At 47.9% G+C, this 26,452-nt stretch overlaps 1 protein-coding gene across 2 annotated transcripts in view; it reads right to left on the bottom strand.

Moving 5' to 3' along the window:
• The window catches only part of Kcnj6 (potassium inwardly rectifying channel subfamily J member 6), a 245,429-nt gene extending 224,526 nt beyond the window's left edge, over positions 1-20,903 (bottom strand). The window contains exon 1 of one of the 2 annotated variants that reach the window (XM_028879949.2): positions 20,373-20,903. The gene's annotated coding sequence lies outside the window, so the exon portion shown is untranslated. Of the gene's footprint in view, positions 1-20,371 lie in introns of both variants that reach the window. The other variant, XM_028879948.2, reaches the window with a different exon arrangement.
• Between the last annotated feature and the right edge of the window lie 5,549 nt (positions 20,904-26,452).

The raw sequence follows: 26,452 nt of genomic DNA, 5'->3' as shown, positions 1-26,452 counted from the left end.
TGTAAGTCAGGGGCAGCTGAGCCTGGCTTGTCTTCTGAAGAGAAAAACAAGGCCATGGCAAACCAGAGGAAGTTTGTGCAAGGTGCTGCTGGGTCTTCCAAGAGTGGGGCTTCTCTGGGAGGCACCAAGGACCATGGCTTGGAAGCATCCGAGAGAGCACAGGTCTTCCCCCTCTAGTGCACGGAGGTGTAAGAATTCCCGGAGACATCCCCAGGCCTGTTCCTCTAAGGTGCTGTCTGGGTTCGCTGTACCGGCGGGCTTTTCTGTGTGTACAGAATGGCTTCTTCTCTGTCCAGTTTCCAGTGGTGTGTCCAGCAGGGGGCTATTGCCATGGGTGGACAGACGAGCCTCCTGTGCTCAGGGTACACAGGGCAGTCTAGTATCGGTTTCTGGGTAACAGAAGTGTCACAGAAGCAGGCTGCTCTACAGATGTTGAGTTGACGAAGCCCCGGTTGACTAAGGACGGTGAAAGCCGTGACACCCAAACACATGGTGTCTGAAAACCTTTGTGCAGCAAGGAGCGGCTTCACTGTGCTCCCGAATTCTCCTTTCCTTGTGGCAACACTCGGTGAATACCACACTCTCCCTTGGGTTTCTTCAAGGAAGAAAGCCCCAGGCAAGCTTTAAGAGACAAGCTCCAGCTTTCTGGGGGTGGGGTGGGGTGCAGGTGTGTAGAGGGCTCCCCTCAAAGGCACACCCAACAATTCCAAGAAGAAATTTCACCGAAGATGGATCACAGCAGGTACAGTCTTGTCCTTTGAAGGGCTTTCAGAGTTTGCAAACTGCCCCCCTGCATGGAGAAACAACTATTTCTTGGTCCCAGGGCCCCCATATGTGCGCATGTAAAGGTTCATAGGTGAAGCTTCCTATTCCATGCACCTATCTTACTTAAGGAAGTTTCTAGAAACACAGCAACAGCAACATCTGAAGCTGCCAGCAGAAGTGCCGGCATCCACCTTGCTGTTGCCCGTGGCCGAGTCCCAACCTCAGCTCCTTCATCACCCTCCTCTCTTGAGCTGCTCTGTGTCATTCCTTGGCACTAGCTCTGACGCTGTGTTGGTCTTTGTCTCCATCTCTAACCGACAGCGTACCACTGCAGATGTCTGAAGGGGTTTTATTGTCCACTGCTGCCCCGAGTTGCCCTCAGCTCAAAAAACTTCATGACTTCCCTCACACCAAAAGTAAATCCCCACCTTGACCAGAATTCAGACTTCCGTACTGTATCTGCTCCACTCACCCTCTGCTGTCAGAATGTCTTCCTGGCCTCTTACCAAGGGCTCCGGTGGTTTGGAGTGGGGCCAGGCACTGGGCGGAGCCCCAAGTCTTCAATACCACTGTGCTCAAACAGGGGGCTACCGTTTCCATTTCTCGGACAGAATGCCCGACAAAAACAGCTTGCAGGGGGCAGGATTTACTCTGGCTTACAGTTCAGAGAATACAGTCCTTCATGTTGAAGGAATGAATCGTGGCCGGGGAAGTGGCTGGGTCTGTTAGTGGTGTGGATGGTTCCCACCTCAAGGCACTCGGCTGGGACCGAAGCCAGCTCGTAGCCTTCAAGCCCCACCCTTGTCCTCTCCTACTATGTATAAGCTTCCACAAATACCCAAGAGAGTGCCACCAGCTGGGGACAAAGTGTTCAAGACGTGACACTGCCCCCCTGCACCCTGCCCCCGCTCACTGGTCTCTGGGCTTACTGAAAGTTAATGCACCTCTTGTCTACAGTCAGAACGTAATAGCAGAACTAACTGAGAAGTAGCCCCCCAACCCCCCGCCCCCGCCCCCTGCACCTCAGGCGGTGGCTGTGTTCTCTTGACCTCTTCTGTTCTTTCCCTTCATATGGGTCTGGATCTTCTTGTCATCAGAGATAGCCCCTCCCTTCCCATCTCAGTTCTGCTGGCCCTTGGCTGTCCGCCATGCTTCCTCAGCCTGGGAGATGCACATGTGAGGATCTGTTTGCCTAGCCTGCCCCTCCTCATCCTAGTCAACCTGTTTGCACCTGGAAAAAGGGATGGATGAGGATCCATCTGGAGTTAGGAGACATTTCCTGGAGAAGGTCTTTGACATCTTATGCCTTGCAAGTCCCACATCCAGACTGAGAAGAGGGAAGGGCCATTGCCATCCTTGCTTTGTAGTCTAGAAGATACTGATGGTAGGAAGAGTCTGAAAATGGTCCCCAAGATTTGTGTGGCTTGGTGGACACACACATTCTTTGGCTACTCAGATACTAGACAACTCTGTGAAGGGATGTTGCAGATGTCAGTGAGGGTATTAGCTGACTTTAAGGAAAGATGATGACCCTGAGTGGGGTGAAGCCACTCATGTAAGTACTTTAAACAGCCTGATGTCCTCAGGGACAGCTGACCTTGGGTGGGTTCAGAGCTTGTAAGGGCCCGTGGAGTGGCACACACAGCGAGACAAAGAGGCACCTAAGGAGTGGAACACAGTTCCTGGATGGTAGACAAGAGAATGTCTACCTCAGGTGTACATCCTAAAGGAACTGAGTTGCCAAGGACAACACATCTTTAAGAGGACTTAAAACGAATGCAGCCCTCAGGCTCCTGGGTAACAACTTTGTAAAGGCCCTTGTGAGTTTGGACGTCTGGTCTTCAGGGATGGGCAGTACTGGAGGGTGCTTGGTCTGTCACACAGCAAGAGCTGACTCTTGTGAGCCCTCACCTGCCAAGACCAACCCCCCAGCCCGTGGAAGAGTACCATCTGCCTCATCTAATCACATAATCAATAATCAATAGATGCTCAAAGGCTTGTCTCATGGATGTGTTCTAGATCTGGACAAACCGGCCATCATCACTAACTATCACATAGTTTTATGTATGGGCTATGGCATCATACCAGCTACTTTTAGGGAGTGGATCATGAGATGTCTGGATTGAGATGGGGGACAGGTGAGCTCTAATAGCATGAGATTCTTTAAGGTGCCTCAGGGAGCAAGGGGGCCCACCTCTGCAAACAAGGGCAGTGCCTGAGGTATGACATATACACACATGGACCTACACACACATATTCACCTGCACACACATGCCCCTGCACACACATGCCCCTGCACACACATGCTCCTGCACACACACATGCTCCTGCACACACATGCTCCTGCACACACATGCTCCTGCACACACATGCTCCTGCACACATATGCACTGTATCTTCAGAACATTGTATTGTTCAGAGTTGCTATATCTAGTACAGCGACTAGTGTAATGTAGGTGTTCAATAAATACTTGTTGAATGAAGATATTTTCCCCAATGCATCCACAAGGCTGTCATACATTTACCCAATTGTATTATCTTCCTGATCTGGGCCAGGCCACATCGGCGATGCCAGACATACAAAGTGAAGAGCACAGACAAACCTGCTCCAGAAGACCTCACCAACACGACACCAGCATCTAGTTTACTGGTAGAATGTGAGGAGCACAGTGTGTGTGTGGGGGTTAACCCAGAAAGAGGCACAGCCCAGGCTGGATGGCACAGGAGCACTGGCTTAAGGAACGTGGAGATGGAGGCCCTCCCCGAGAAGGTGGCAACTTCAAAAAATGGAAGAAAAAAGAAAGCTGGACAAAGGATCTCCTGGTTGTTCCTATGGTCAGCCATGAGCCTTTGACATCTGCAGCTTGAAGAGCAGCTGGAGGCCAGCAAGAAGGCTGTGGAATGGTACCAGAGAGTCTACAGTCCACCCATGGTTCCTGACTCAGAAAAGAGTTAGTGACTGTTGTTTGGTAAGAAAAGAAAACAGTGAAGTAGTCTATAAAATGAACCAGTTCCAGCTCGGACACATGAAGAACCCGATATGCTTACTACGCATGCATTTCCCTTCCATCCTTTCTCCTCTTTCCTTCTCTCCTCCCCACTCTCCTCCTCCCTCCTATTCTCCCTATTGCCCACTCTGCTTTCCTGTCCCCCTCCTTCCTCATTCGTCCCCCTCTTCCTTCTTCCACACCTGCCTTCCTTTTTTGCTTTAGTTTATCTGAATTTCTGCATTCATCCACAGTGGGCACAGCTGATGTGTTGTGACTTTAACTGTCAACATAACACAGACTAGAGTCACCCAAGAAGGGATGCTCAGTGGAGACATTGCCTGCCTGGATCAGGTCGGCCTGTGGCTGTTGTCTTGGTTATTGACTGGTTCCAGATGGCTCAGCCCACAGTGGGTGGCACCATCCCCTGAGCAGGTGGCCCTGAACTGGATCAGAAAGCTAGATAAGAATGAGCCTGTGTACCAGCAAGCAGCACCTCCATTGGTCGCCACTGTACATCCTTGGCTGAGTGAGATCCTGGGCCGGAGATAATGAAACGCGTGATATCACACAGGCCTTCCTTTTAGTTCTTGCCCTGAATTTCCTCAGTGGTGGAGTGTGACCCGGAAGGATAAGCCACATTTACCTGTCCCTCCCCTAGGCTGCCTTTGGTGATGGCGTTTGTCACAGCCACATAATAACACTGTACAGCGCACAAATGAGAAAGGCCTAGGTAAAGAGCCATGGACAAGACTCTGCCTTCGCTGGCCAAGCTTCACAAGTATAGACATCTCCAGCCTTGTGGGAAGAAACTTCCTTGCAGCACAGGACGGCTAGAACATTGAATAAGTCAACACTGGAAGCTGCTTGCAGTGTAAGCTGAGAGGAAGTGGGTTCATTTCCAAAAGTGAGACCACACATACATTCACTTCATTCTGTGGGTAGACGCTTCCGGGGTGGGTCCAAGAACCCCTTGGATATGGATACAAGCGTGGGGGCTCCCTACCCCACAGGCACATCTGCACTCAGGGTGAGTCTCTCTCATGAGCATCACCGTGTTGGCCTTAGAGCTGCTGTGGGATGGTGGGCAGAGTGCTCTGATTTATGTAACTTCTTTGGATCATCTCCCCATCTGAGGAGTAAGCTGAATGTCAACCAGGATGTCAAATTCAGTTGTTAAGAAGCTCCCCAGATCTGAGATCTTGCATGTGTCATGCAAGATGTGGCTACAGAACTATCCTGAAGCTTCCTAGTTCCCCCTTAAAATCCCATCAGGGTCTCTATCAGTAACATACCTGCTTCCTGAGGTAACCTATAGCCTTGGTACAGAAAAAAATACTGTAAGATGCCAAAATCACTGCAATATTTCATAGAGACAGAGGGTGTGAAAAAGAACATGGATATGGTGATATTTTATTTGTACTGAAATGTGATTTTATTTGTATGTTAATAAAGTTGCCTGGGGGTCAGAGCTAATAGCAAGCTATAGCAGAAGTCTGGCAGTGGTAGCACACGCCCTTAATCCCGATCACATGACAGGCAGATCTCTGTGTGTTCAAGGATACCAACAACATGGAGACACACGCTTTAAATCTCAATACCAACCATAGAAGACCTGGAAGTCTGTATAGACAGGCAGTGATGAGGAGGTCATGTGGTTGGGTTTACAACCAATGAGAAGGCAGAACAGAAAGTATAAAAAAGACAGACACACAGCAAGTAGGTCTCTTGCAGAGGGAAGGACAGGAGAGGCAGTGAAGGGTACAGTTTTTATGCTTAGCTATTACTCTGACCTCTTGGGCTTTCATCTCTGCATTGGCTCTGTGTTTCTTATTTAACAAGACAGTTACATCTACACACGGAAGTGTCTTTTTTCTTCTTCTACCCCTATTTTGTAGCTGGAAAGTGTGATACACAAAGACTTAACTAGTAGAGCCCTGGTCTGTCAAAACTCTTCCTATGCATTGGCACAACACTGTGAACTCCAGTGCTCAGGCCTCTTGAGGGGAATATGATTACAACCAACAGGACAAGGTCTTAGACTTTGAAGATTTGTGCATCCACGTCTGTCGTGTGCAGAGGTCTGGGCTCATAGATGCATACAGATATAGAGGCCAAAGGTCAGCCTCAGGTGACGCTCACTGGGATCTGAGACTCACCACTTAGATTAGACCAACTGACCGGCGAGTCCCTGGGATCTGCCCATGTTCCTTTCCCCAGTGCTGGGATTACAAGCATGCATCATCACCCCTGGCCTTTATGTGCATACAGGGATCTTTTAGGTCCTCAAGCTCTGTGTGGTAAGCATTATACCAACTAACCTATCTAAAGCAAACTCAAAGCACAATGTGAACACAGCAACACCAGAAACCAGTGACCTGACTCTGTTCCAGTTTCTACACGCCTCAGAGAAGAAAACATCATCCACTTTGTTCCACTTGACACACCAGGTTATTCCCATTCCTCTATTATTTATACACTGCTCCTGAGGGACACATGGTACATGTTTACCCTGGTGTAAGCTGCCCGGGGAAGACTCACGCTCTTGCCCATGCCTTTTCCCGAGACTTCCATTTACAGTACCTGAGCTCTTGGACTTCATGTAAATCTTTGCTGACTTTACAGAAACGGCTACAATTTGACTACATGGGAAATGCCATCTGTTTTCATCTTCCAAAGGAAACAAGTTTGACTAGTCTCTGGTAGCTCTGTGGGAGTCCTAACACCTTAGGCCAAAGAAGCTTAGAGACACAGGTATGGCTCTGTCTGCTTCCCGTCTCAGATCCAGTGATCAGAATACCGGGTTTATCCTGCCGATTTCTCCGAGATGACAGTGAATGGGCTGCCTTTCCTTGCTTTTCAGCTTCTGACCTCAGTCCCTGTGATGGTGTGAAGGAGAAATGTCTGCCGCTGGCTTGGGTGTTTGAACACATGGTTCCCAGTAGGTGGCGCTGTTTGGGGAGGTTATAGAACCCTTGGAGGCGGAGCCTTGCTGGAGGAGTGATTCCCTGGGGCTCTGAGGGTTTATAGCCTTTCGTCACTTCCAGTTCCTTGGAGATGTGATTTCTCAGCCTCCTTGTCTGGCTGCCTGCTGCCCTGCCTCCTCCACCGCTATGAACTCTCCCCCTGGAACCTGGAGCCAAAATGCACTCTTTGTCCCATAAGCTGCTTCTGGTCATGGTGTTTTATCCCAGCCACAAAGAGAAACTAATACACCCGTCCTGCCTGTCTATACCCCAGACCTATCTCCTTCTTCTCCTTGGTGCCTCCAACCCCACACTGCTACAGGTTCCTTGGCAGGTTTTTAGACCTTCTCCTTCCAGTGTGTCTTCTTTCTGTAACAACTCTTTATTTCTCCTGCGGTTACTCACACAATTGATCCATTCTGTGACAGTTGGGCGGCTACAGGGGGCAGCATGCTTGAACATGTTTGTGTTGAATGCTCGGTTGTCGATGGGTCACCAGTGTCTAAGGCTGGGCACGCAGGACAGAAGCCGGGAAGAGTCCCGGGGCTTGCCTTTCCGCATGGCCTTCTTCAACCAACAGCTAAACCAGAAACTACTAGGGAAGAAGCGCTTTGCATGTGGGTGCCTGACAAGAAACGAGGATTGAACCTGGATGAAGCTTTCACGTTGTCAGGGGTGGAGCACTATCAATTGTCACTATGACCCGAAGGTGACCTGGGGGTTTCCCCCTAAGTGCTAAGAGACTCCTGTTTGTAATAAAAAGACAGTCTTCTGCATATGGATAAAGAACCAAAAGAGGGATCTTGTGTGAGTTAACACGTGCCAGGATTAAGAAGACCTCATTAGCCTGGTGACAATATGTACTGGAAATGCGTGGTGGTTCCGACTCTCCTACTCCAGGCCCGTTTTGGGTGTCATCGGACCCTGAGGTCATCTTTCTCACTGCAGTGAAATCCAGGGCCACACACTCGCTCCGTGGGAGGACCATGGACATGAGTTTGGTACCATCCAGGTGACTGTGGTCGAACGGTTTCAGTAAGCCGTACTGTCTGTCTGATTCTGGAATCCCACCGAACAGCCGTTAGCAACCAGCGCCTGACGTGGCCTGATAGCTGAGTCTCTCAAAAGATTTAGCATTGCTGATTTAACATAAATTCCACTTTTTCACACAGCAGACCAGTGCTTGAGATGCTCATCTTGGTGGTGCAGGTGAAGCAATGCCATTTCCACAGAAACAAGGAGTGTGAAGTGGAGGTGTCTTAGCTCACTGGGAGTGGGATGTGGTGGTGGGGTCTGGGTAGTCAGAGAGACAAGTGACGGGCTGTTAAGCTCAAAATCCATTGTATACATGGGAGAAATTGTTGAAAGATAAATAAAAATATTTTTAAAATCATTTTGGGTTTTGTAAAAATAATCTTCACTTATTTTTAAGTTTTAAATTAATTTACATTCAGTGGTTCTGCTGAAGTGGGTCATGCCGCTAAGTTCAGCCTCAGCTGGAGCTGTGTTCCCCTGGAAGCCCATTTTAGATCCTCACCGCGGGTTTCAGGTTTCTCTGCGGCTACCCTTCCCACTGGTTCAGAGCCAGGCTCTGCTCCCTGGAACATCTCGATGGACACAAATGAGTTTTGTTTTATAGGCAAAGAAAACGTTTGTCATTTGACCTGTATTGCTATGAATCCATGTGAGATGAAACCATATTTGTGTGTGTGTGTGGGGGGGATGGTAGGGCCAGACAGAGAGCTCAGTCAGGAAAGTGCTTGCCTTGTAGCCATGAAGACACGAATCTGATCTCCAGAGCATATGTAAAAATCACCTGGGCATAGAGGCCTGTGCTGGTAGTACCAGTCCTGGGGAGGTAGAAGCAGTCAGATCCCCAGGAGCTGCTGGCCAGACTAGAACACTGGTTGAGTTCCATGCCAGTGAGGGATCCTGCTGGGGGATGGTCTGTGTGTCAAATTGCTCTGATTGGTTAATAAATAAAACACTGATGGGCCAGTGGCTAGGCAGGAAGGATAGGTGGGACTAACAGAGAGGAGAAAAGAAAGAACAGGAAGGCAGAAGGAGTCACTGCCAGCCGCTACCAGGAGAAGCAGCATGTGAAGATGCTGGTAAGCCACGAGCCATGTGGCAGGGTATAGATTTATGGAAATGGATTAATTTAAGATATAAGAAGAGTTAGCAAGAAGCCTGCCACGGCCATACAGTTTGTAAGCAATATAAGTCTCTGTGTTTACTTGGTTGGGTCTGAGCGGCTGTGGGACTGGCGGGTGACAGATTTGTCCTGACTGTGGGCAAGTCAGGAAGCCTGCAAAGATTAATAAGTTGTACAGCAGGACCTGATCAGATGGCTCAGCAGGGGAAGGCAGCTGCTACCAAGTCTGGTGACCAAAGTTTTATCACTGAGACCCACATGGTGAAAGGTGAGAATCTGAAAGAAGTTGTCCTCTGACCTCCACATGGCACATGCAGGCAAACACACACGCACACACCACACCATGCACACACACACATACACACACACACACACACACACACACACACACACACACACAAGAATCATGGCAGCTGAGGAACTGCTCTTGGCATTGTCCTCTGACCTCTTTGTGCATGTACACAAATATGCACATGGATACCATGAAAACACACAAAATTATACAGTTCTGATGTATTGGATATTTGTTGTGTTAATGAAGCAATATTGTTTTTGCAGCCCAGAAAGAAGTCTAGTGTAGCCACAGCTCTAGATGATAAAGTGAAATGTTCCCATTGTCATCAGGATTAGTTACTGTCTCATTTGTAACCAGCTGAGGAAGGACCTGTCCCTAGGCAGGCTCCAGAGTGCTGCCAGCCAGTGACTGTGGCTCTGAGTCCATGGTGCAGCAACCCCTGAGCCTCCTTCCAAGCAGGCTGTGTCCCTGGAGCCAGCACTCTGCACCTGGACCCTGGCCATGCGTGGTTCCTCTCGCTCACGGGGCACAGTGTGGGAGCTTTCCTTGGATGGGGTCCATCATCAGCTGGCTCCCTGAGCTCATGAGTGATCGTCTGCTTCCAGCACTGCTGATGGCGTGGGACCTGGTCTATTTTTCTGTTGCTAGTTGGCTGCTCTGAGCATGCTTAGATGTCTTTCCTTTCCCATATATCTCTGACCTGTCTCCTCCACCCAAAACCTCTTCTCAAGCCTGCCTCACTCATAGCTGCCAGATAAAAACCTTTTGTGAATTATCCAGGTTGCTCCCAATCAAAGCAGCCACTTTTCAGAAATCTGAGCACTCACATACCATAGAAACACGTGACCCTAGCTGCTCTCCATGAGTGGTAGACAATGGCCCTTCTTTCAACCTGAGGTCTCTCTCTCTCTCTCTCTCTCTCTCTCTCTCTCTCTCTCTCTCTCTCTCTCTCTCTCTCTCTCACACACACACACACACACAAGTGCTGGGGATGAGTACCAAGCTCTTGTACATGCTGGGCAAGTTATCCAGCACATGATCGTGCTCTGACATACCCCTAGAGATTTGATTCACTAATTCCTGGAGCTGGGGTGTTGCTACTGAAGACTGAGTTCTGGAAACATGAAGATAGTCAGGAGATGCTTGAAGTTAAAATAAATGTTGTGTGAGCACAATTTCCCATTACCTCCCTGAAGGGGTGTCTGTCCAGATAAGGTCTCTGTTCATTTTCCTTACTGTGGTACACCATTCTTACTTGCTGATATTGTCTTTTACAAAAGAAAAGAGAGCCTTCTGGGTGGATTAACTATAATTCTCAGAGGTTCATTATCAACACAATGAGAACAGAGGAGGCCTGCTTCACCATAATCTGTGTGACTTGGAGGGATCGGACAGATTTAATCAGCTGGACTGAAACCCTTCCCTCCTCTCCCCTCCCCGGCCGTGAGCTCAGCTGAGACCTCCCACAGCTGTGGAAGGCAGGTCTGTGTTCCATCCTTCGAGTGGCTCTGCTTGACTCTTCACTGAGCGATGTGTGGAGCCCTCAATGCGGAAGAAGGCTGAGAGGGCAGCCTGTCTCAGACGTCCTCCTTCCAGAAGATTGTAGAAAGGCTTGGTGGGTAGCTCAAGCTTCAGTGTGCACCAGGATCCCCAGGGCTGTGTGCAGACGCTGTGCAGACAGCCCAGTGCCGGGGCTTCAGATCACTGTGTTGGGGTCCGCTGGGGATTTGCATTGGAAGCCAGCTCTCCAGTGACTCTCCGGTGGGGTTGGGGCACACTTTGCTGGAGTGAGGTGACTTCTTTCATGTGGGTACTTCCTTCCGCCCACAGAGACATGTCTGTGGTGACTCAAGGAGGCGCGGCAGCACGGGCTTAGGTTAGAACTCCCCACAAGTGCTGGTAAGAACAGGGGCCTCCTAGACCAGAGTCTTCACAGGAAAGGGTCCTACACCTGGCTGTGTGGAACTGAACAGCCCCTTCACTGCCCTCCTCATCCTGTTTTCTCTGTCTGACACTTCACTGTGCTGGACCTGGCCACTCCGGGAGAGATGACAAGTTTGGAGACACTGGACATATGTGTCTTTGATGACTCTTCAGTGAGCCATGCTTAGAGCCGTCAATGTGCTGCTTTGGCTCTTCAGGGACCCCGACTCTCATTCATGGGTGAGAACTTCAAGAAAGAGCATCAGGTGCTGCAGCGGAGGCTCAGGGGCTAAGAGCATGCACTGCTTGCCTGGAAGTCTTGAGTTCAGTTCCCAGAACCCACAACAGGCAGCCATAACTGCTTGTCACTCAGGCTCCGGGGAATCTGATGCCCTCTTCTGACCTCCACAGGCACCTACATTCACATGCACACATACGCCCCAAGCACATGCACACAAGCCTTTTTTTTTTTTTTAAAGGAAGGTGAGCTGAAGGGTGTGCCCTTCCTTGTTAGCATTGGCATTGCGTTCCTTGAGAGTAGGATGATGTGCTAGGGTTTCTCTTGCTGTGAAGATACACCAGGACCACGGCAACTCTTATAAAGGAAAACATTTAATTGGGGTGGCTCGCTTAGAGTTTCAGACGTTCAGTCCATTATCGTCATGACAAGGAGCATGGCAATGTGCAGGCAGACGTGGTGCTGGAGTTGAGAGGCCTACATCTTGACCAGAAGGCAGCAGGAAGTAGACTGTCACACTGGGCGGTATCTTGATCATAGGAAACCTTAAAGCCCGCCCCCACAGTGACACACTTCCTCCAACAAGCCACACCTCCTAATAGTGCCACTCCCCCTGAGACTGTGGGGGTCAATCACATTCAGACGACCACAGATGACATCCTGTCGGTGACATGCTATAGTTGGAGTGTGCCCTCCAGAGCTGGTCTTCAGTGCCGCAGTGCTGGGAGGCAGGGCCTGCTAGGAGGGATCTGCTGAGGAGGCCTTCGTCCTCAGAGGTGGATCCCATGATGGCAAGAACAGTGAGCTGTTCGGAGTAGGTTGTCCCTCCCTCCTTGTGCCCTTCCGAGTCTGCTCCCACGGTGGGTGAGGCAGGACGAAAGTCCTCTTAGGTGCTTCTGCTGTGCCTCTGGTCAGGGTCAAAACCCTGTCACAGCGACAGACCCTGACTGAGACACATGGATGCACGCCACACCCTGGTGCACACCCCCACTGCCACCCCACTCACACGCACACACGTAAATAAAGCATCTACTACGAGATGTTGTTTCCTTTGGAGTGGTAAGGTATGTAGAGTGGCCAGTTAAGTCCTCCACGGAAGGCCTGTTGTGGTGGCATTTGCTATTTCAGGCTGGGTCCTGCATGGGTGGACTATGGCTTCCCCCCTCATGTTGTAATATGTGGAGGCATGTGTGTTTGTATGACTGTTCTGGTGTGGTGTGTGTGTGTGTGTGTGTGTGTGTGTGTTGTGTGTGTGTGTTTGTGTGTGTGTGTTCATATGGGTGTATGTGTATATGTTTGTATGAGTTGTTTGTGTGTTTGTATGTGTTATGTGTATATGTTCGTATGAGTTGTTCGTGTGTGTGTGTGTGTTTGTGTGTGTATTTGTAGGTGTGTGTGGTGTGTATTTGTGTGTGTTTGTATGTGTATATGTGTTCGTATGAGCTGTTTGTGTGTGTGTGGTGTGTGTGTATTTATGTGTGTTTGTATGTGTGTGTATGTGTTCGTATGAGTTGTTTGTGTGTGTGTGTGTGTGTGTGTGTGTGTGTGTGTGTGTGTATGCCCAAGGTTGATATCTGGAGTCTTTCTTGATTGCTCTTTACGTTATTTACTGTTAGGGTCTAGTTCTCAGTTGAACCGAAGTTCACTAGTATGGCTAGTCTAACTAGCCAGCTTGCTCCAGACATCTTCTGTAAGTACAGGTAGGCTGCCGCATGTGCTGGCCTCACACCACTGAGCCATCTCCCACCCCTGTCTGTGTCTTTGACACCTGAGTTTTGGGAGCGGGAAAGATGTGAGCGAGAAGGAACCGTTGGCCACCCCCACCTCACTTTTTCCCTCAGTCTTCTCCATGTGTCATGGTTCTCCTCCCAATATCGTCCCTCCGCACGAGCTCTGCCCCTTGCTTCTAGTGGGAAGGTGGAGATCTCAGTCCCCCAGGGTACCTGCTGTCCCAGAGGCAGGCCGAGGCTCTGAAATATCACTCAGAAAGTGAGTGTTTTGTTTTCAGGAGACTACGGACTATTGTTAGGCAAGTTTAACCCAAGCTCACAGCGAGTGTCTAACCTATAGACAGTTATGTGATACCAAACAGAACAAAAATTGCTAGTCAACAGTGAGCACCCAGTGTTGGGAGACAGCATCTAATTCCGCAGCATGCTTAGACACGGCGTGGGTGTAATTGTCAGGATTAGGGAGCCACTCCTGAGCGAGAGCTGGAAAGTGGGCTCTGCTTCATGTCTACTCCGACAGTTCCGCAAGCACAAGTCAAGTCAGAGGAATTTGCATCTCTTTTGTTAAGCATCATCTACACCCACTCCAGGAGTCAAAAGATCCCAACTAATTTATTTTAAATAATACATTACCCAAGAATGGCTTAGGGCACCACCAAATTCTACACCCCCAACCTTTGTGTGGTTGGGATAGCTCATCTGCTCTGCCTCCCCTCCTTTTTTATTCCTGACTCGTATTAGGTGTATTTCTTTGGTGTCACACATTTATAATGGGTATATATGCTGAACTATCCAATGTGTGGTCTCCGGAAGGTTCTTTTCTATCGTGCAGAGTTGAACTATGATTTCTAGGTCTTCTTGCAGTTAGGTATGGCCTAAAAAGACAAGCAGGAGTGGTAGCCTTCTCTATCTGGTTTTCTAGCTGGCATTAACACCAGGACACATAATTCATGTTTTAAAGTAATGGCGTCCATCCATGTGGGTCCCCACACAGCATCAAAAATCCATTTGTAAGCATGAGAATCACCTTCTATTTTGTTCAACTGTTTACTTGGGGGATTTTCTGCTGTGGTGATCATCTGGTGAGAGCTGTCCCCTTTCTCTGTGAGAGGTCTAATGTGAGACAACGGTAAGAACCTCGACTCACAGTGTCAAATACTGTATGTACTCTACTGTTCACACACACACACCCATGATAACATTTGCCTCACAAGCTAGGCAGAGTGAGAAATCCACAACAATAATAGGATGAATAAAATAGAGCGACACTCTCTAGCAAAACGGGTGTGAACGCGTGCTATCCTAAAAGGCTCAAGACAATGCTAACATTCGTTCTGGGGTAGCTGAAACCCTCGGGAACCTTTGGCTAAGGGCGGTGACTGTGACACAGCACCCACAGCCTCACGGAGGCCTGGCCCAGTGCCACAGGTAACAAAGGCACAACAGTGTCCACTCTTTGTAAAACGCATCCTTCAGGCTGGGTGCTGCTCAGAACTGCACACGGTAGGCCAGTCCTCCTGACACCCCTGTGGAGATGCCTGTGTCATATTTTCATTGAATAGACTGGAAAACTAGAGTACAAAGATGGCTCAACTTGTATCACAGATTATTTAATTGTCCCCAATTATCCACCTTCTGGGACGTTTTGCTTTTTTCACTTTTTAAATCTTACTTTAGACTGAGTCTCAGCATGTAGCCCTGCATGGTCTGAAGTTCTTTAGATAGACCAGGCTGGCCTTAAACTCACAGAGATTGATGTGCCCCTCCTTCCCAAATGCTAGGATTAAGGATGTGAGTCGCTACCGTGATCAGCCTTCTACTTTTGAACCTGGAAGAAGATGAAGTCCATGACTTCATCATTGCTGAACGGCTTGTGTTATACCTCACTGGGGAGCAAAGCCATGTCTCCATTCCATCAGCCACTGGCAATGGTGTGGCTTAGCTGATGTTCTTCTCTCCCTCACCTGGGAATGGAGCATCCAGATGAGACTGATCCTTCTGCTTAGATCTCTGAATGAGGAAGACACAGAGGGTAGAGCTTCCGCTGGCCAGCAAAGGTATATGGCTCAAGGGAGTAATGAGCCTTTGTTTTACAGCCGGTGAATCTAGAGGAAAGGGACGGATGCACTTGCACCTCAACGTAAATACATTTATGAGACTCCAGGGTCGGGGCTCTTAACCACGGAACAAATTATCTGCCAAGCACGCTGCCATGCACACAGGAATCCCTGCTGCGTGACACAGAGAAAATAAAAACAAACAAGCAAACAAGCAACAACAAAGAAGTCCTCATGCTGCACAGGGAAGAAGTAGATGCCCAGAAGTTTAAAGAGAAATTGTCCGGAACTGGGGTCAACTAAACCTGCCAGTGTGTTTTTCCCTGGTGCATTACCGCTCTCAGGCTGTCTCCCACCGCATGTCCTGTGAGGATCTTTTAACCCACAGGTGGACCTACCAGTTCTTTTATCAAGATTTCTCCCTGAAACGGTATTTCTGTGGCTAACGGTTGGATGCTGGGATGGAGGGTGGAGGAGAGTTAGCCAAAATCTGTTCACTAAAAGTGTCATCAGTTCATAGTCCCAGATCAAGGGTGAATAGTGGAGCTATACAAATCACAAGGAGGAAAGGGTTAAGGATCTCAGCTCAGCATGGGTGCATCTGCCAAGGTGTGAATCCAACCACCATTGATTAAGATTCAGCATGAGCTTTCTGTGTTGCAATTAGCAGTTGATAGATGGATAGTCTTACTGAGTTCTGAAGAGTGTAGCAGTTTGAACGACTATTTGAGCATTGATCACTGAGCAAAGGCCTTCTTTGAGCTTTTGTTTAAGTAACCGTTAATAAGCAAATAATATAATTAGTCTGAGGTGTGGCCGCATGAAGGATACAGCTCAGGGCACGCTTAAGGACAGGTGGACTCTATTAAAGGCAGCTAATGTTGCCGTTAATTAATGCTACTGAGTGATGTCAAGTAGGTGCACAGTGTAGGGCAATGTAAGGAAGAACCTTGAATTCCATTAGCATGTCAACTGAGATCGCTATGATCCCTTCTGCAAAGGATCTTAACTATTTCTAGAAATAACTATGTGTCATTATTCAAGATATACTTTTTATCCCAAATGGCTGCGTGCTGCTTTGCCAGATTCCCAAATACTTCAACGACAGCGAATGGCAACTGCAACTGAAACGAAGCTTCTAATGTGTCGGGAGCACCAAAATACACTTTCGTCTTCACAAGCAATTCCACTTCCCTGATATGAGCAAATTCCATAGTTTCGTAAAACTCTAGGATGAATTAATTCTCTTTCGACACTTATGTGACAATTATTACAAATTAAGGAAATAATAGGTACGTACCATCTCATTAAGTTCTAAATCTAAATTAATTACATTTAAACATCTGACTTCATCAAGCTCAAAGTTCCGATACAAGCCATTGAAAATGTGATTTGGAAAGAATGATCACTTTAGAGAAAAACAAATAGCTGCCTTTCTCTGTGTTCCTCTCCTCCCTCTTACTCGGTTTTTCTCTGACTGGCTTTCCTTCAGAACTTGTATGTGACTTTTGTTCTGTTTGGTCAAGGATGAGCTTTTTTGTCTTTTGTTGTGTTTTGGGCAGAGTTTAAATACATACAGATTCCCATCAGTACTGAACTCTGGAAGGCAGACTCGTTGTCTGCTTGTGAACATCAAGTGTTGGTGCTAAGGTTTGATACAGGTTTATTCACCCATTTTGATTGTCAACGAGCCTCCCTGCCGTTCACTTTAAAGCTATCTTTCTATTTTAAAAAAGTCTGTAAAGGAGAGGTGGTCTGCAAGAGGAGGGGGAGGAATGTGGGAGAGAACAAAACCACTTGCACAGCTCAGAGGAAACCGTCGCCGGAAGTGCGGCAGACGCAGTAAAGACCTGGGCCACAGACATGAACGCACTGTTCGCTGATGTTACAGAAATGTGGAAGTGAGGCGTCAGTATAATTTTTGAAGAATTCAAAACAGATTTGCATACAGGGATGGATTTTATGAAGTTTTTCTCCTTAACTAATCTTACTTGCAATGGGTAAACAAATTAATCTGGAGTGCGCTGTTGGCTACATAAGGATATAATGGCACTTTGTCAAGTAATTAGCCACCCAGGAAGTAAGCAAGTCATAGTTTGGAAAATTAGTACTGAGTCTATGAGCTTTGACTCCACCATGACTAAAGGCTACTGGTCAAGAAATTGGTTGATTATAACATAGAATTCACTGGAACTAAAGATGGAGAAGTTTCCTGTGCTTGGTTTATACACAGCCATCTCTTCTAAAGTTTGGGAGAGGATCTGAATTTAAAACTCACAGACAGGCCACTTTCTTTATCTAACAGTCTCCATTATTGCATGCTTCTGATCTTCACTTCCCTTCAGTTGGTAATAGCAGATGGATCAAAGCCAGAGTACAGCTTGTTTAAGTCCCAAAATACTCTACACATCACTTCTATTTCAGATAACAAGCTGTATAAATTAAAACATGGCTAAACTTGTCAACACCCATCAGGATCTGAAATTCAAGCAATGTTATAATCTCTCATCCCTCTGTCTATGTTCAGAATGCACAGCTCTACCTTTGCTAGCTAGAGATGAGTGAGAAAGTCTAACAGCCGTCAACACATTGCTCTAGCCACATCCAAGTACTCTGCATGCATTATCTTTAGGAACAACAACACATCCATGGTGTTAGAAAGACCAGCTGTATACCCAAGTTCACTGTGTTTACCTTTATGAATAACAAGTCAGGGCCAGCTCAAGATCTCACACACAAAGGAGTCCCTGAGAGGAAAGCAGCAGGGGGTACCCTAGACGTGCTCCTGGCATTTCTTTTACTCCTTAAACCTTGGCGAAGTTCCACAATTTAAACTGTACCCACTGCACTCAGATGCCACTGTTCAAGGCTTTTTTTTTTTACTTGACATACGACTGCCTGCACTATTTTCTTCATCATCCATGATCAGAGGGGACCTAGGACCACTGATGGAGAAAGCAAAGCAGAGGCCAGCTTCCAGTAAGGTAAGACTGAGTGGATCCTTGTACTCACCTGGATCAATGTCCAAATGAGCTTGAATAGTAAACCTCTTCCCCTGCACGGGTTCTCCCTTGTCTATATAGATAGGAATGATCCTGTCCACGTTGCTGTGTCTGTAATCCTGGAAAACCAGCTGCTTTGCTCACATGCTGGCTTGAAGAGCTCACTACAGGCTTCTACCTCCCTAGCCCAAGAGCTCCCCACTTTGCTGAGGACCCAGCCAAGTCTGAATGAAGAGCAAACTGCTTCTCCACTCTCTTGGATCTAAGGACCCCAGGCAGGAGTTGGTTGTCTGGTCCCACACTGATCATGATGCCATCACAACACCTTCCTGACACTGTGTCTAACACAGAGTTACGGAAGAGTATGTGAGGAACAGGGACCAATGGAAGCTTTCTGTGAGCCCGAGACACTTGGCTCAACTGTTTCTTCAGGGCCTCTCTCTCTCTCTCTCTCTCTCTCTCTCTCTCTCTCTCTCTCTCTCTCTCTCTCTGTAGTGTTTCCCTTCCCTGAGGAGGGATCTTTTCTCCATTCTTAGGTCAGCTTTAGTCTTTTGTAGTTGCAGTGTTTTTTATTTTGAACGGTTACTTTGGTGCACCATCATGCATGGAACGGTTGATTTGCTGTCTCCTGTGTGCCACGTAATTCCATGGGTAATCTGACACCCGTTTTCAGCACAAGCAGGTAATTTTTTAGGACATGAGTGCCTTTCTAAAACCAAAAATCTCTAGAGCTTGCTGGCTCGATTGCCTGCCATCCTACTAGGGAGATGAACCCGCCCGCACCTTGCTCTGGCCTTGGTGCTGAACCGGGAGCTTGCTCAGAACTGCATTCGCGGACATGGGAAACTTCTGCTGTGTGGGAGGAGAGCCTGGTCTTAGTACCCTCTCACGGGTCACCCCTAGGGAGCTGGGCCCAGGTGATGCCCCAGGACCCTCCCCAATAGGGTACACGGCGGGCATTTCTTTGCCTGGAGCCAAGAAAGTTTTGTCCAACGGTTTTCCTGTCACTGGAGCTGCTCTGTCCCCTCCCATCCGGGTCGTCATGGAGACTCGGCTCCTTCCTTCTCCAGGCAAAATGGGCGAAGCTTAGTTAGCTCAGCCCTGATGGTAGGAAGCCCACTTTCTTCGGCATTCCCATTCTCTGTTTTTCAGCAAAAGAGAAAGGTAGCCAGGGCACAGTGCTTGCAGAAAAGTGGCACAGTGCTAGGTACCTGTGTGCTCCCCTGGACCCCGAGACTTTGGATAAAGCAGTCGGGGGCGCCTTAAAGATGCAATGGATTGCCAACTCCCAGACACTGGAGGGGTTCCCCTCTTTTTTTGTGTGTGTTTGGGGGGGGGGAGTAGAGGTGGAGAAGGGATTCTTTGGAAAATTGTGTTATTCCCTTTCCCACTAAGCTCACTGGCTTCTGTGATCGTTTCTATGAAGATTTGTTTCCCCCTTAAGAGTCTTTCCATATTGAGCCCTGTATATACCTGTGGATCCACCCAGGGCTTCATTAGGCTTGGGGAATACAAATGCCATTTCAGTTAAAAAACTAATCTAAGCTTAACATCTTGATGCAAATGAATACATACCCAGCTAAGTCAGTAAGATTCACCCAGCCCCCTAAATGCCATAAACACCTCGTTTGATCAGAGGTGCTCCCTCCTTTCAGTTAGTTTACTTGTGGAGACATCTTCTTAGTTGGTGTCTTCAATCAGTATGCTACATCCCGGGTTTATTGATGGAAACCATGTGGAGTCCTCCCCTGTCTCATGGCTTATTCCTCCCTTCTCCTCACTTTTCCTCCTTTGCATCCTCTCCTCTTTATGCCAAAACAGAGCAAGGCTACAGCCTTCCACCAAGACAATGGGCTTTTCCTAACTCTCCCTGCCTACACCCGCCAGCCGCGCCTGCCTGCCGATCATCACTGTGTTTGGTCTTCACCAGAGGTGCTGAAATGAGGTCCATAGTAACTGACCCATTCTCTCGCGCCCAGGGCAGGCAGACCCCTCCTCCCGCCGCCCCCAGGCGAGTTTTTAAGCTGCTAATGAAAACCCATGAGACACATTTCCTTTAGGTTATGTAACTAGCTTTTCCTGCCTCTGGTGGACTTCAGCATCATGTCTCCTCAGAGTGGGGAATGCACGCAGCCACAGTGGGGCTGGGGACCTGGGAGCCAGGACCCAAAGGCTCGGGGATCCTAGGACGCGGAACATCTGGCTGGGATCCATGCCAGCTCCTAGCCTTCCAGCAACTTAGCGCACTGCTTACCTTGTGGCGGACTGGGTGGGTTCACTCCATCGTGATCGCCTGCCTCTCTTGGAACGGAGCAAGATTTAATAATTCACTCCACTGTGAATGGCGAGGGAAGAAAATACAAAAAGAAGAGGAAACAGACCAACTGGAAGCAGATGGTCCTATTTCACATCAGCCTCGGCAGGCTGTCGGGAGACTCCATTCTTCTGATCGCGGTCGGTCCAGCTTCTTGCTCCAGCTCCGGGCTCGCTGGTTCCCGCGGATCCCCACCCTCGGCCCGCCCAACCTCTCCAGCCAGGTGCTGCCGTCTGGTGACTGGCTCCCTCTGGCTGGAGGGCTGGGCGCTGGGGCCACCGCGGGGCAGAGGAGTGTGCGTGTGGGCAGGGACGGAGGAGGGAGTCCGGTGGCGAGGAGGGGGAGCGAGCCTAGAATGGCAGGGGAAAAAAAATCCACGTTTAGGAGCAAAGTGAAGGACCTCGTAGGGAGACTTCATGAAAGCCGCAGATTGAATGAATGCTACTGGGCTTCAGCCCCACCGACTGAAGCGCGCTGTCAGCGCACTAAGCGACGCTTCTCCTCTCGGGATAAAAGCGGGCACAGCGCCGCACGCTGGAGAACCAAGGCGACACAGCGGCAGGCGTGCATCAGCATCGCAGGAGAGTCAGTGGCGGCGGGGGCCAGAGATGGAGCCTACCCCAGCCGCCCACCCTTCGCCCAGCCTATTTTTTTTAACCCACGATGGACTCGGGAAGGCGCGAAAACGGGCGGGCGCCGTTCCCTTCCAAAGTGAACCTGTAAATGTGGGTGCCTAGTGCTAGGGGGAGCCTTTGGGGCTTAGATCCCCAGGGGCACCTGTCCCCTCATGTCACTGATAAGTCCTAAACTCCAGCATGGGTGATGCCCGGCTTGTTGTAGGAACTTCTCTGTGGGCTTTGGTGAGATGTGAAGAGTGGGGTCTCTTCACTGCCTCCCACTAGGCTGAAACCCCTCTGGGACACACATGTGAGCCTGGAGAGGGTGCAGCCAGTAAGATTAGTCTGAGGGGAGGGCCTGCACCTAGGGTTTTGATCACACTGATCTAGATCCAAGATCATGCCTGGTGCCCTATTCAGTCTATCCTACCCATTGCTCCTGGGACCTAGTGCCAGCCGCTGGCCCATCCCTGCTCAGGTTGCCCCCCCCCCCTTTTTTTTTGCACCTGAGATAAAGGATGTGCACTTTCTGAGTTCAATCCCAATTGCCTGCAAACACATACTGTTTGGACAACTACCTGCTTTAGATTTAACCTGCTTTGTTTGGTTATTCCAGAGTGCATCTCACAGTGTAATCCTCGTTACAACCTGTCTTTTTCTTAGGGTCGTTTCGAGCAGTAGTTCATCCCCAAAGCCTTCTCACATCTAGCTTCCACCCACGCACAGACCTCTGTTTATGTATCTTTAACTTAGGGAAATCGTTTCACAGGAGACTAAAAGTAGTCAACACCACTAACTGGTAATTCTCTAATGGTCCATTTAATAAATAACAGGCTATTCTGTACAGCTAAGTAAAGAGACTTCTCATCTCATAAAATACACAAGAAGGTGACCTTTTCTAATGAAGGGACTCGTCAAGACCTGCTCTTAGCAATGAATGATACCTTACTCTCAGTTAATACTTAAAAAAAAAAGATTTAAAAGAGGTGTGTGTGTGTGTGTGTGTGTGTGTGTGTGTGTGTGTGTGTGTATTTGCCCACAGAGGGTAGACAAAGCACCAGATCACCTGGAGCTTGAGTTACAGGAAGTTGTGAGCAGCCTAGTGTGGGTGCTGGGAATGGAACCTGGGTCCTCTGCAAGAGCAGTGTGTCATATTTCTGGCTCCTATTCGTACTTTTTAATGACACAGAAACCCAGCCCCTCAGGAACATTGTCTGCTTCCTGAAGATGACTTTTTGTCATGTCAGCAATTGTCAAAAATGAAGACAGTCCAAGAACCTGCAGAACAATGCCCAAGGGGGCTTAGGGATGAGGATACAACATGTGGTTTTGATGCAAACAACTCTGGAACATTAAAGGATCTTTAATGTGTAAAGAATATTTTCTTATTTAATCCACAAAGCTGCTGTGGACATGGCAGCTAATATATATATTTCTATGAGAAGAATTTTCAAAGTGTCTTTCTCACAGGACACTAGATGAAGCTAGAAAATGAAGAGATGGTGTGGGGATTTGTCCCAAAAATTGTGTATCTAATAAATTTATCTTCTAGATACAAGGCAAATGGTGGAATCCTAGCATCCAGAGATAGAATCCCTCTGGATCTCTTGAGTTGGCCACTAGCATGGTGTAATATAATCCAGGGAGTGGTGATCTTAAGGCGTACTAGAAGCATGGCAATGACCTTTAAACACCCAGAAACTCCCTAGCATGAAGCAGTGGCTAGCGCCAGTAATGGGATAGCTGGATCTCTTAAAGAAATAGTGTCAGAATAAAACAATGTTTTGAATGACATGGGTCACATTTTCTGGGCATGGGGTTCTGTGAGATAGGAACAAGTGGCTGATCTGAATTCATTTCATTTATTCTCTGGAATAAATTTATTCACTGGAGCTTGGACAGTGATCTGCTGAGTGTAACTGAGTAATTGGCACCACCGATGCCTGGAACTCAGGTGAGCTGTGCCTGAGGCCTGCACAAGATGCTGCTCCTCAGAGCCTCAGAGACCCATCTCTCAAACTCCCAAAGCACATTGCATCTGATATGTCTGGAATGTCACACATCTATTTTGCAATGTCAAGTGCAGGCAAGGAAATTGTCTAGGATGATTTCCTAGGTAGATCTGTACTCTGAAGCTGACACTGGCCATAGCTTTCAGGATTGATTAACTGTACCAATAAGTCCAGTTCCTTCATATATCAAACCTTAATAGAGGCCTATTAGCCAGTAAAATTGACAGAATGAATGATCTCCATGGGGCATCATTTGTTTTGGGCTATCTTTTTCTTCACCATTGACTGGGTCAATTTACAGCCCAATCTGTCTTCCTGATGCATATGTAGACCAGCCTTGCCCTGGTGTGCATGGGGTTTCTGGCTGCTTGGGGTTTCAGGGCTTCTTATTGATTTAAACCCCTGGGTTCCCATGGAAACTCAGTTCTGCTCAAAGCCAACTCCCCTACAAGAAGAAAAAACAAAACAAAACAAAACAAAAAAACCCAAAAACATCCAAACTTAAGTCCTTAATAGTGAGAGTTGATACATGAGCTTTAAAATTTGATTTTGGCTCTTAAAGATGACATGTTAATAGAGCTTTGAAATTATCCCAGGGGCTGGAGAGACGGTTCAGTGGTTAAGGGCACTGAGTACCCTTCCAGAGGGCCTGGGCTGGATTCCTAGCACCCAACATGGGGGATCACAACTGCTGATTGCCCTAGCTCCAAAGGACCCAGCACCCTCTTCTGGTTTTCTTCAGACACCAGAGATGCAAGTGGGGCACAGACATGCGCAGGAAAAACCCCAGACACACAGAATAAAGCATTAAAAAGGTATCAAAAGGTTACCTTTCCCTACAGTTCTGCTTCCAAAGGACTAAATGATTCTGTTGTGTGTTGTAGGGAAGAGGGGAAGAGTTCAGCTACTTAAGCTTTTTTTTTTTTTTTTTTTTTTTTTTTGAGACAAGGTTTCTCTGTGTAACAGTCACTTTGTAGACCAGGCTGGTCTCGAACTCATTGAGATCTGCCTGCCCCGTCTCCCAAGTGCTGGGATCAAAGGCGTGCGCCACCACGGCCCTGGAAGATACATTCGTAAGACACAATCCCAGGTATTAATGATGAAGATCTTTTGCTAAATGACGCACATCATCTGCCTACACTCAAGTATTTTAGGGATCACCTTTAGAACTTTCCTCCTCAATTATTCAGTTATGACTTCTCATTCCTGTCGGCACACTTTCATTTCCTACACAGTTTGCTCATTTGGGAACAGTATTCATGGCCTTAGCTAATATTAAATTAGAATCATTTGTAAGTATTTTGACATGTATTTTTTTATTTAATTCCATGACTTGATAAATGAATATAATCCAGAGATGCCTTTGATCACTTCTTTCTTATAAAGATGTATTATTAGTTCACTCTTCAGCAGGTGTATATCCTTTTTAATCACACTCTTCTCCCAAGAATTCATTAAAGTACAATTAAAAAATTACAATAGCTTCAAACACATTTCCAAAGACCACCAGGAGTGAGAGTTAAGTGAACAACTGTACGATGGAAGCCTATTAGTTTTCCCGCACCTCTTAGGAGAAGTCATCCCAATCGACACGGCATTTGCAGGGGAGGAGAATTCAAGGACAAAATAAGCAAATTTAATTTGTGAGATGCTCTTTCCATGGTTAATCATTGATAAGACGTCCCAATTCTCTGTGAGTTTTTTGACAATGCTCACAGCAAGGCTGAGTTGGAGAGAATGATATCAGAATCTCCATTCTGTGCCATCACCAGCTGCGAGTCATCTCCACACATCAAGGAACCATCCACAGAGGACCCTGTTTGCTCTCACCAGAGGCGTAGATCTTGCCCGGGATCCCCACACTCTCAAGTCTCTCTGGAGTGTACTTACCTGCCTGCTTTGCCTCTTACAGTAAAGTCAACTTCTAAATCCCAGATCAGCAAGATCCAGATACTTGGGCAGGAAGCCCCGGCTACCCAAAGGCATGTCAGTTGATGGGACTGGGTGGGAATTTCCTGCATTGCCTATGAGGCTTTTCAGGAGACAGACTCAGACATGAAGCTAGCATCCTGGGTCCTTATTAGAGATATTCCTAAGGGATATCATGTACGGAAACAACTATGGAAGGAGGGCAAAAGAAGAGGGACCGGGCCTTCACCTTGGCCGACAACATAGAACTCTGAAGCTAAAATGGCCTCCTGAGTTGCTTTGCATTGGGACCAAATGGCCTCCACCGGTTGGGTCACCATATGTGGGTCAATCAGGTAAAGATGGGACTTTGGGTCAGGGGGCCTTTCTGCATCTGACAGCTAAATACTGATTGAAATGGCCTTCAGTATCTAGGTCAACAAGTCCTTCTTTGGAGGGAGTTCTGGCATTTCATGTCTACTGAAGTGTGTGTGTGTGTGTGTGTGTGTGTGTGTGTGTGTGTGTGTTACTGACTCCCAGTGTCACTATTGTATTGCTGTGTACATATCTGTGTGCAGGAACTGGAACACTCCCCACACAGCAAATGGTATGAGGTGGACTTGTTTCTTGCTGTTAGACAGTGAGGGAAATCAGATATAGCAGACAGAAGTTAGAGTGAGTTGAACACCTAAAGCTAAGGATAGTTTGCCAGGGTAGAGGTAATCTCTTCTCTGTGTGGCCTGTCTGCACTGGACCTGAGAGACTGAACATCTGATCATAGGTATGAGGCCCTGGAAAGACAAAACTTTCTGGCTGAAGTACTGAGTGGTATCCTGCTTGTAGGCTCTGTTAGCTAGCTCCTTCCTCATTTCAGAGTGTATTACTCTAGTATGTTCTAGCTAATCTTGAGAACAACAAGTAAGAATTGAGGGCTATCTCAGATGGTCAGAGGCTACCTGGGAAGTTGTCTTGCAATCAGAGTCTGGTATACGGTAGCCCAACAAGTGCCATCTGTTTATAACATGCTGTGCTTGTCCTGTATGACTCAGAACTGGCAATTATGTGTTATCAAGGACTTCAAGATGTGTATGGACTCCATTCCAGTTCCCTTGGGACTTCAATCTAGGTTCACCTCTTCCCCTTACAAGTTCTGGTAATATTGGGAGGAAACTCCTTGCTGACTCTGATTAGTTAGCAAGCTTGATCTTAGAATCAAATACCGTGGTAGAAGGATGCTGTGCCGGAAGTGGTCTATCCGGATCTGACGTCTATCTCCATGTACTTCTGGCACTCTGACTCAAGAACACTGTGTTAGTTAGCCGTCCTTCAGAGTGCAGTAAGGGCAGAGCCAAGAGAGCGGGGAGTCAGGACACCCTCACTGTGCTGCTCTCCAGGATCTAAACAGACCCAAGCTCCAGCACCAGCTGCTTTTCTTTAGTTTGTTTCATAAGCCATGGTCTAATGAACAGCACATAGTTAGGAA

The sequence above is a fragment of the Peromyscus leucopus genome, chromosome 12, assembly GCF_004664715.2.
Source record: "Peromyscus leucopus breed LL Stock chromosome 12, UCI_PerLeu_2.1, whole genome shotgun sequence".
NCBI classification, from domain to species: Eukaryota; Metazoa; Chordata; class Mammalia; order Rodentia; family Cricetidae; genus Peromyscus; species Peromyscus leucopus.
The sequence above is the reverse complement of the archived record's forward strand: the minus strand, read 5'-3'. Positions and strand labels throughout refer to the sequence as shown.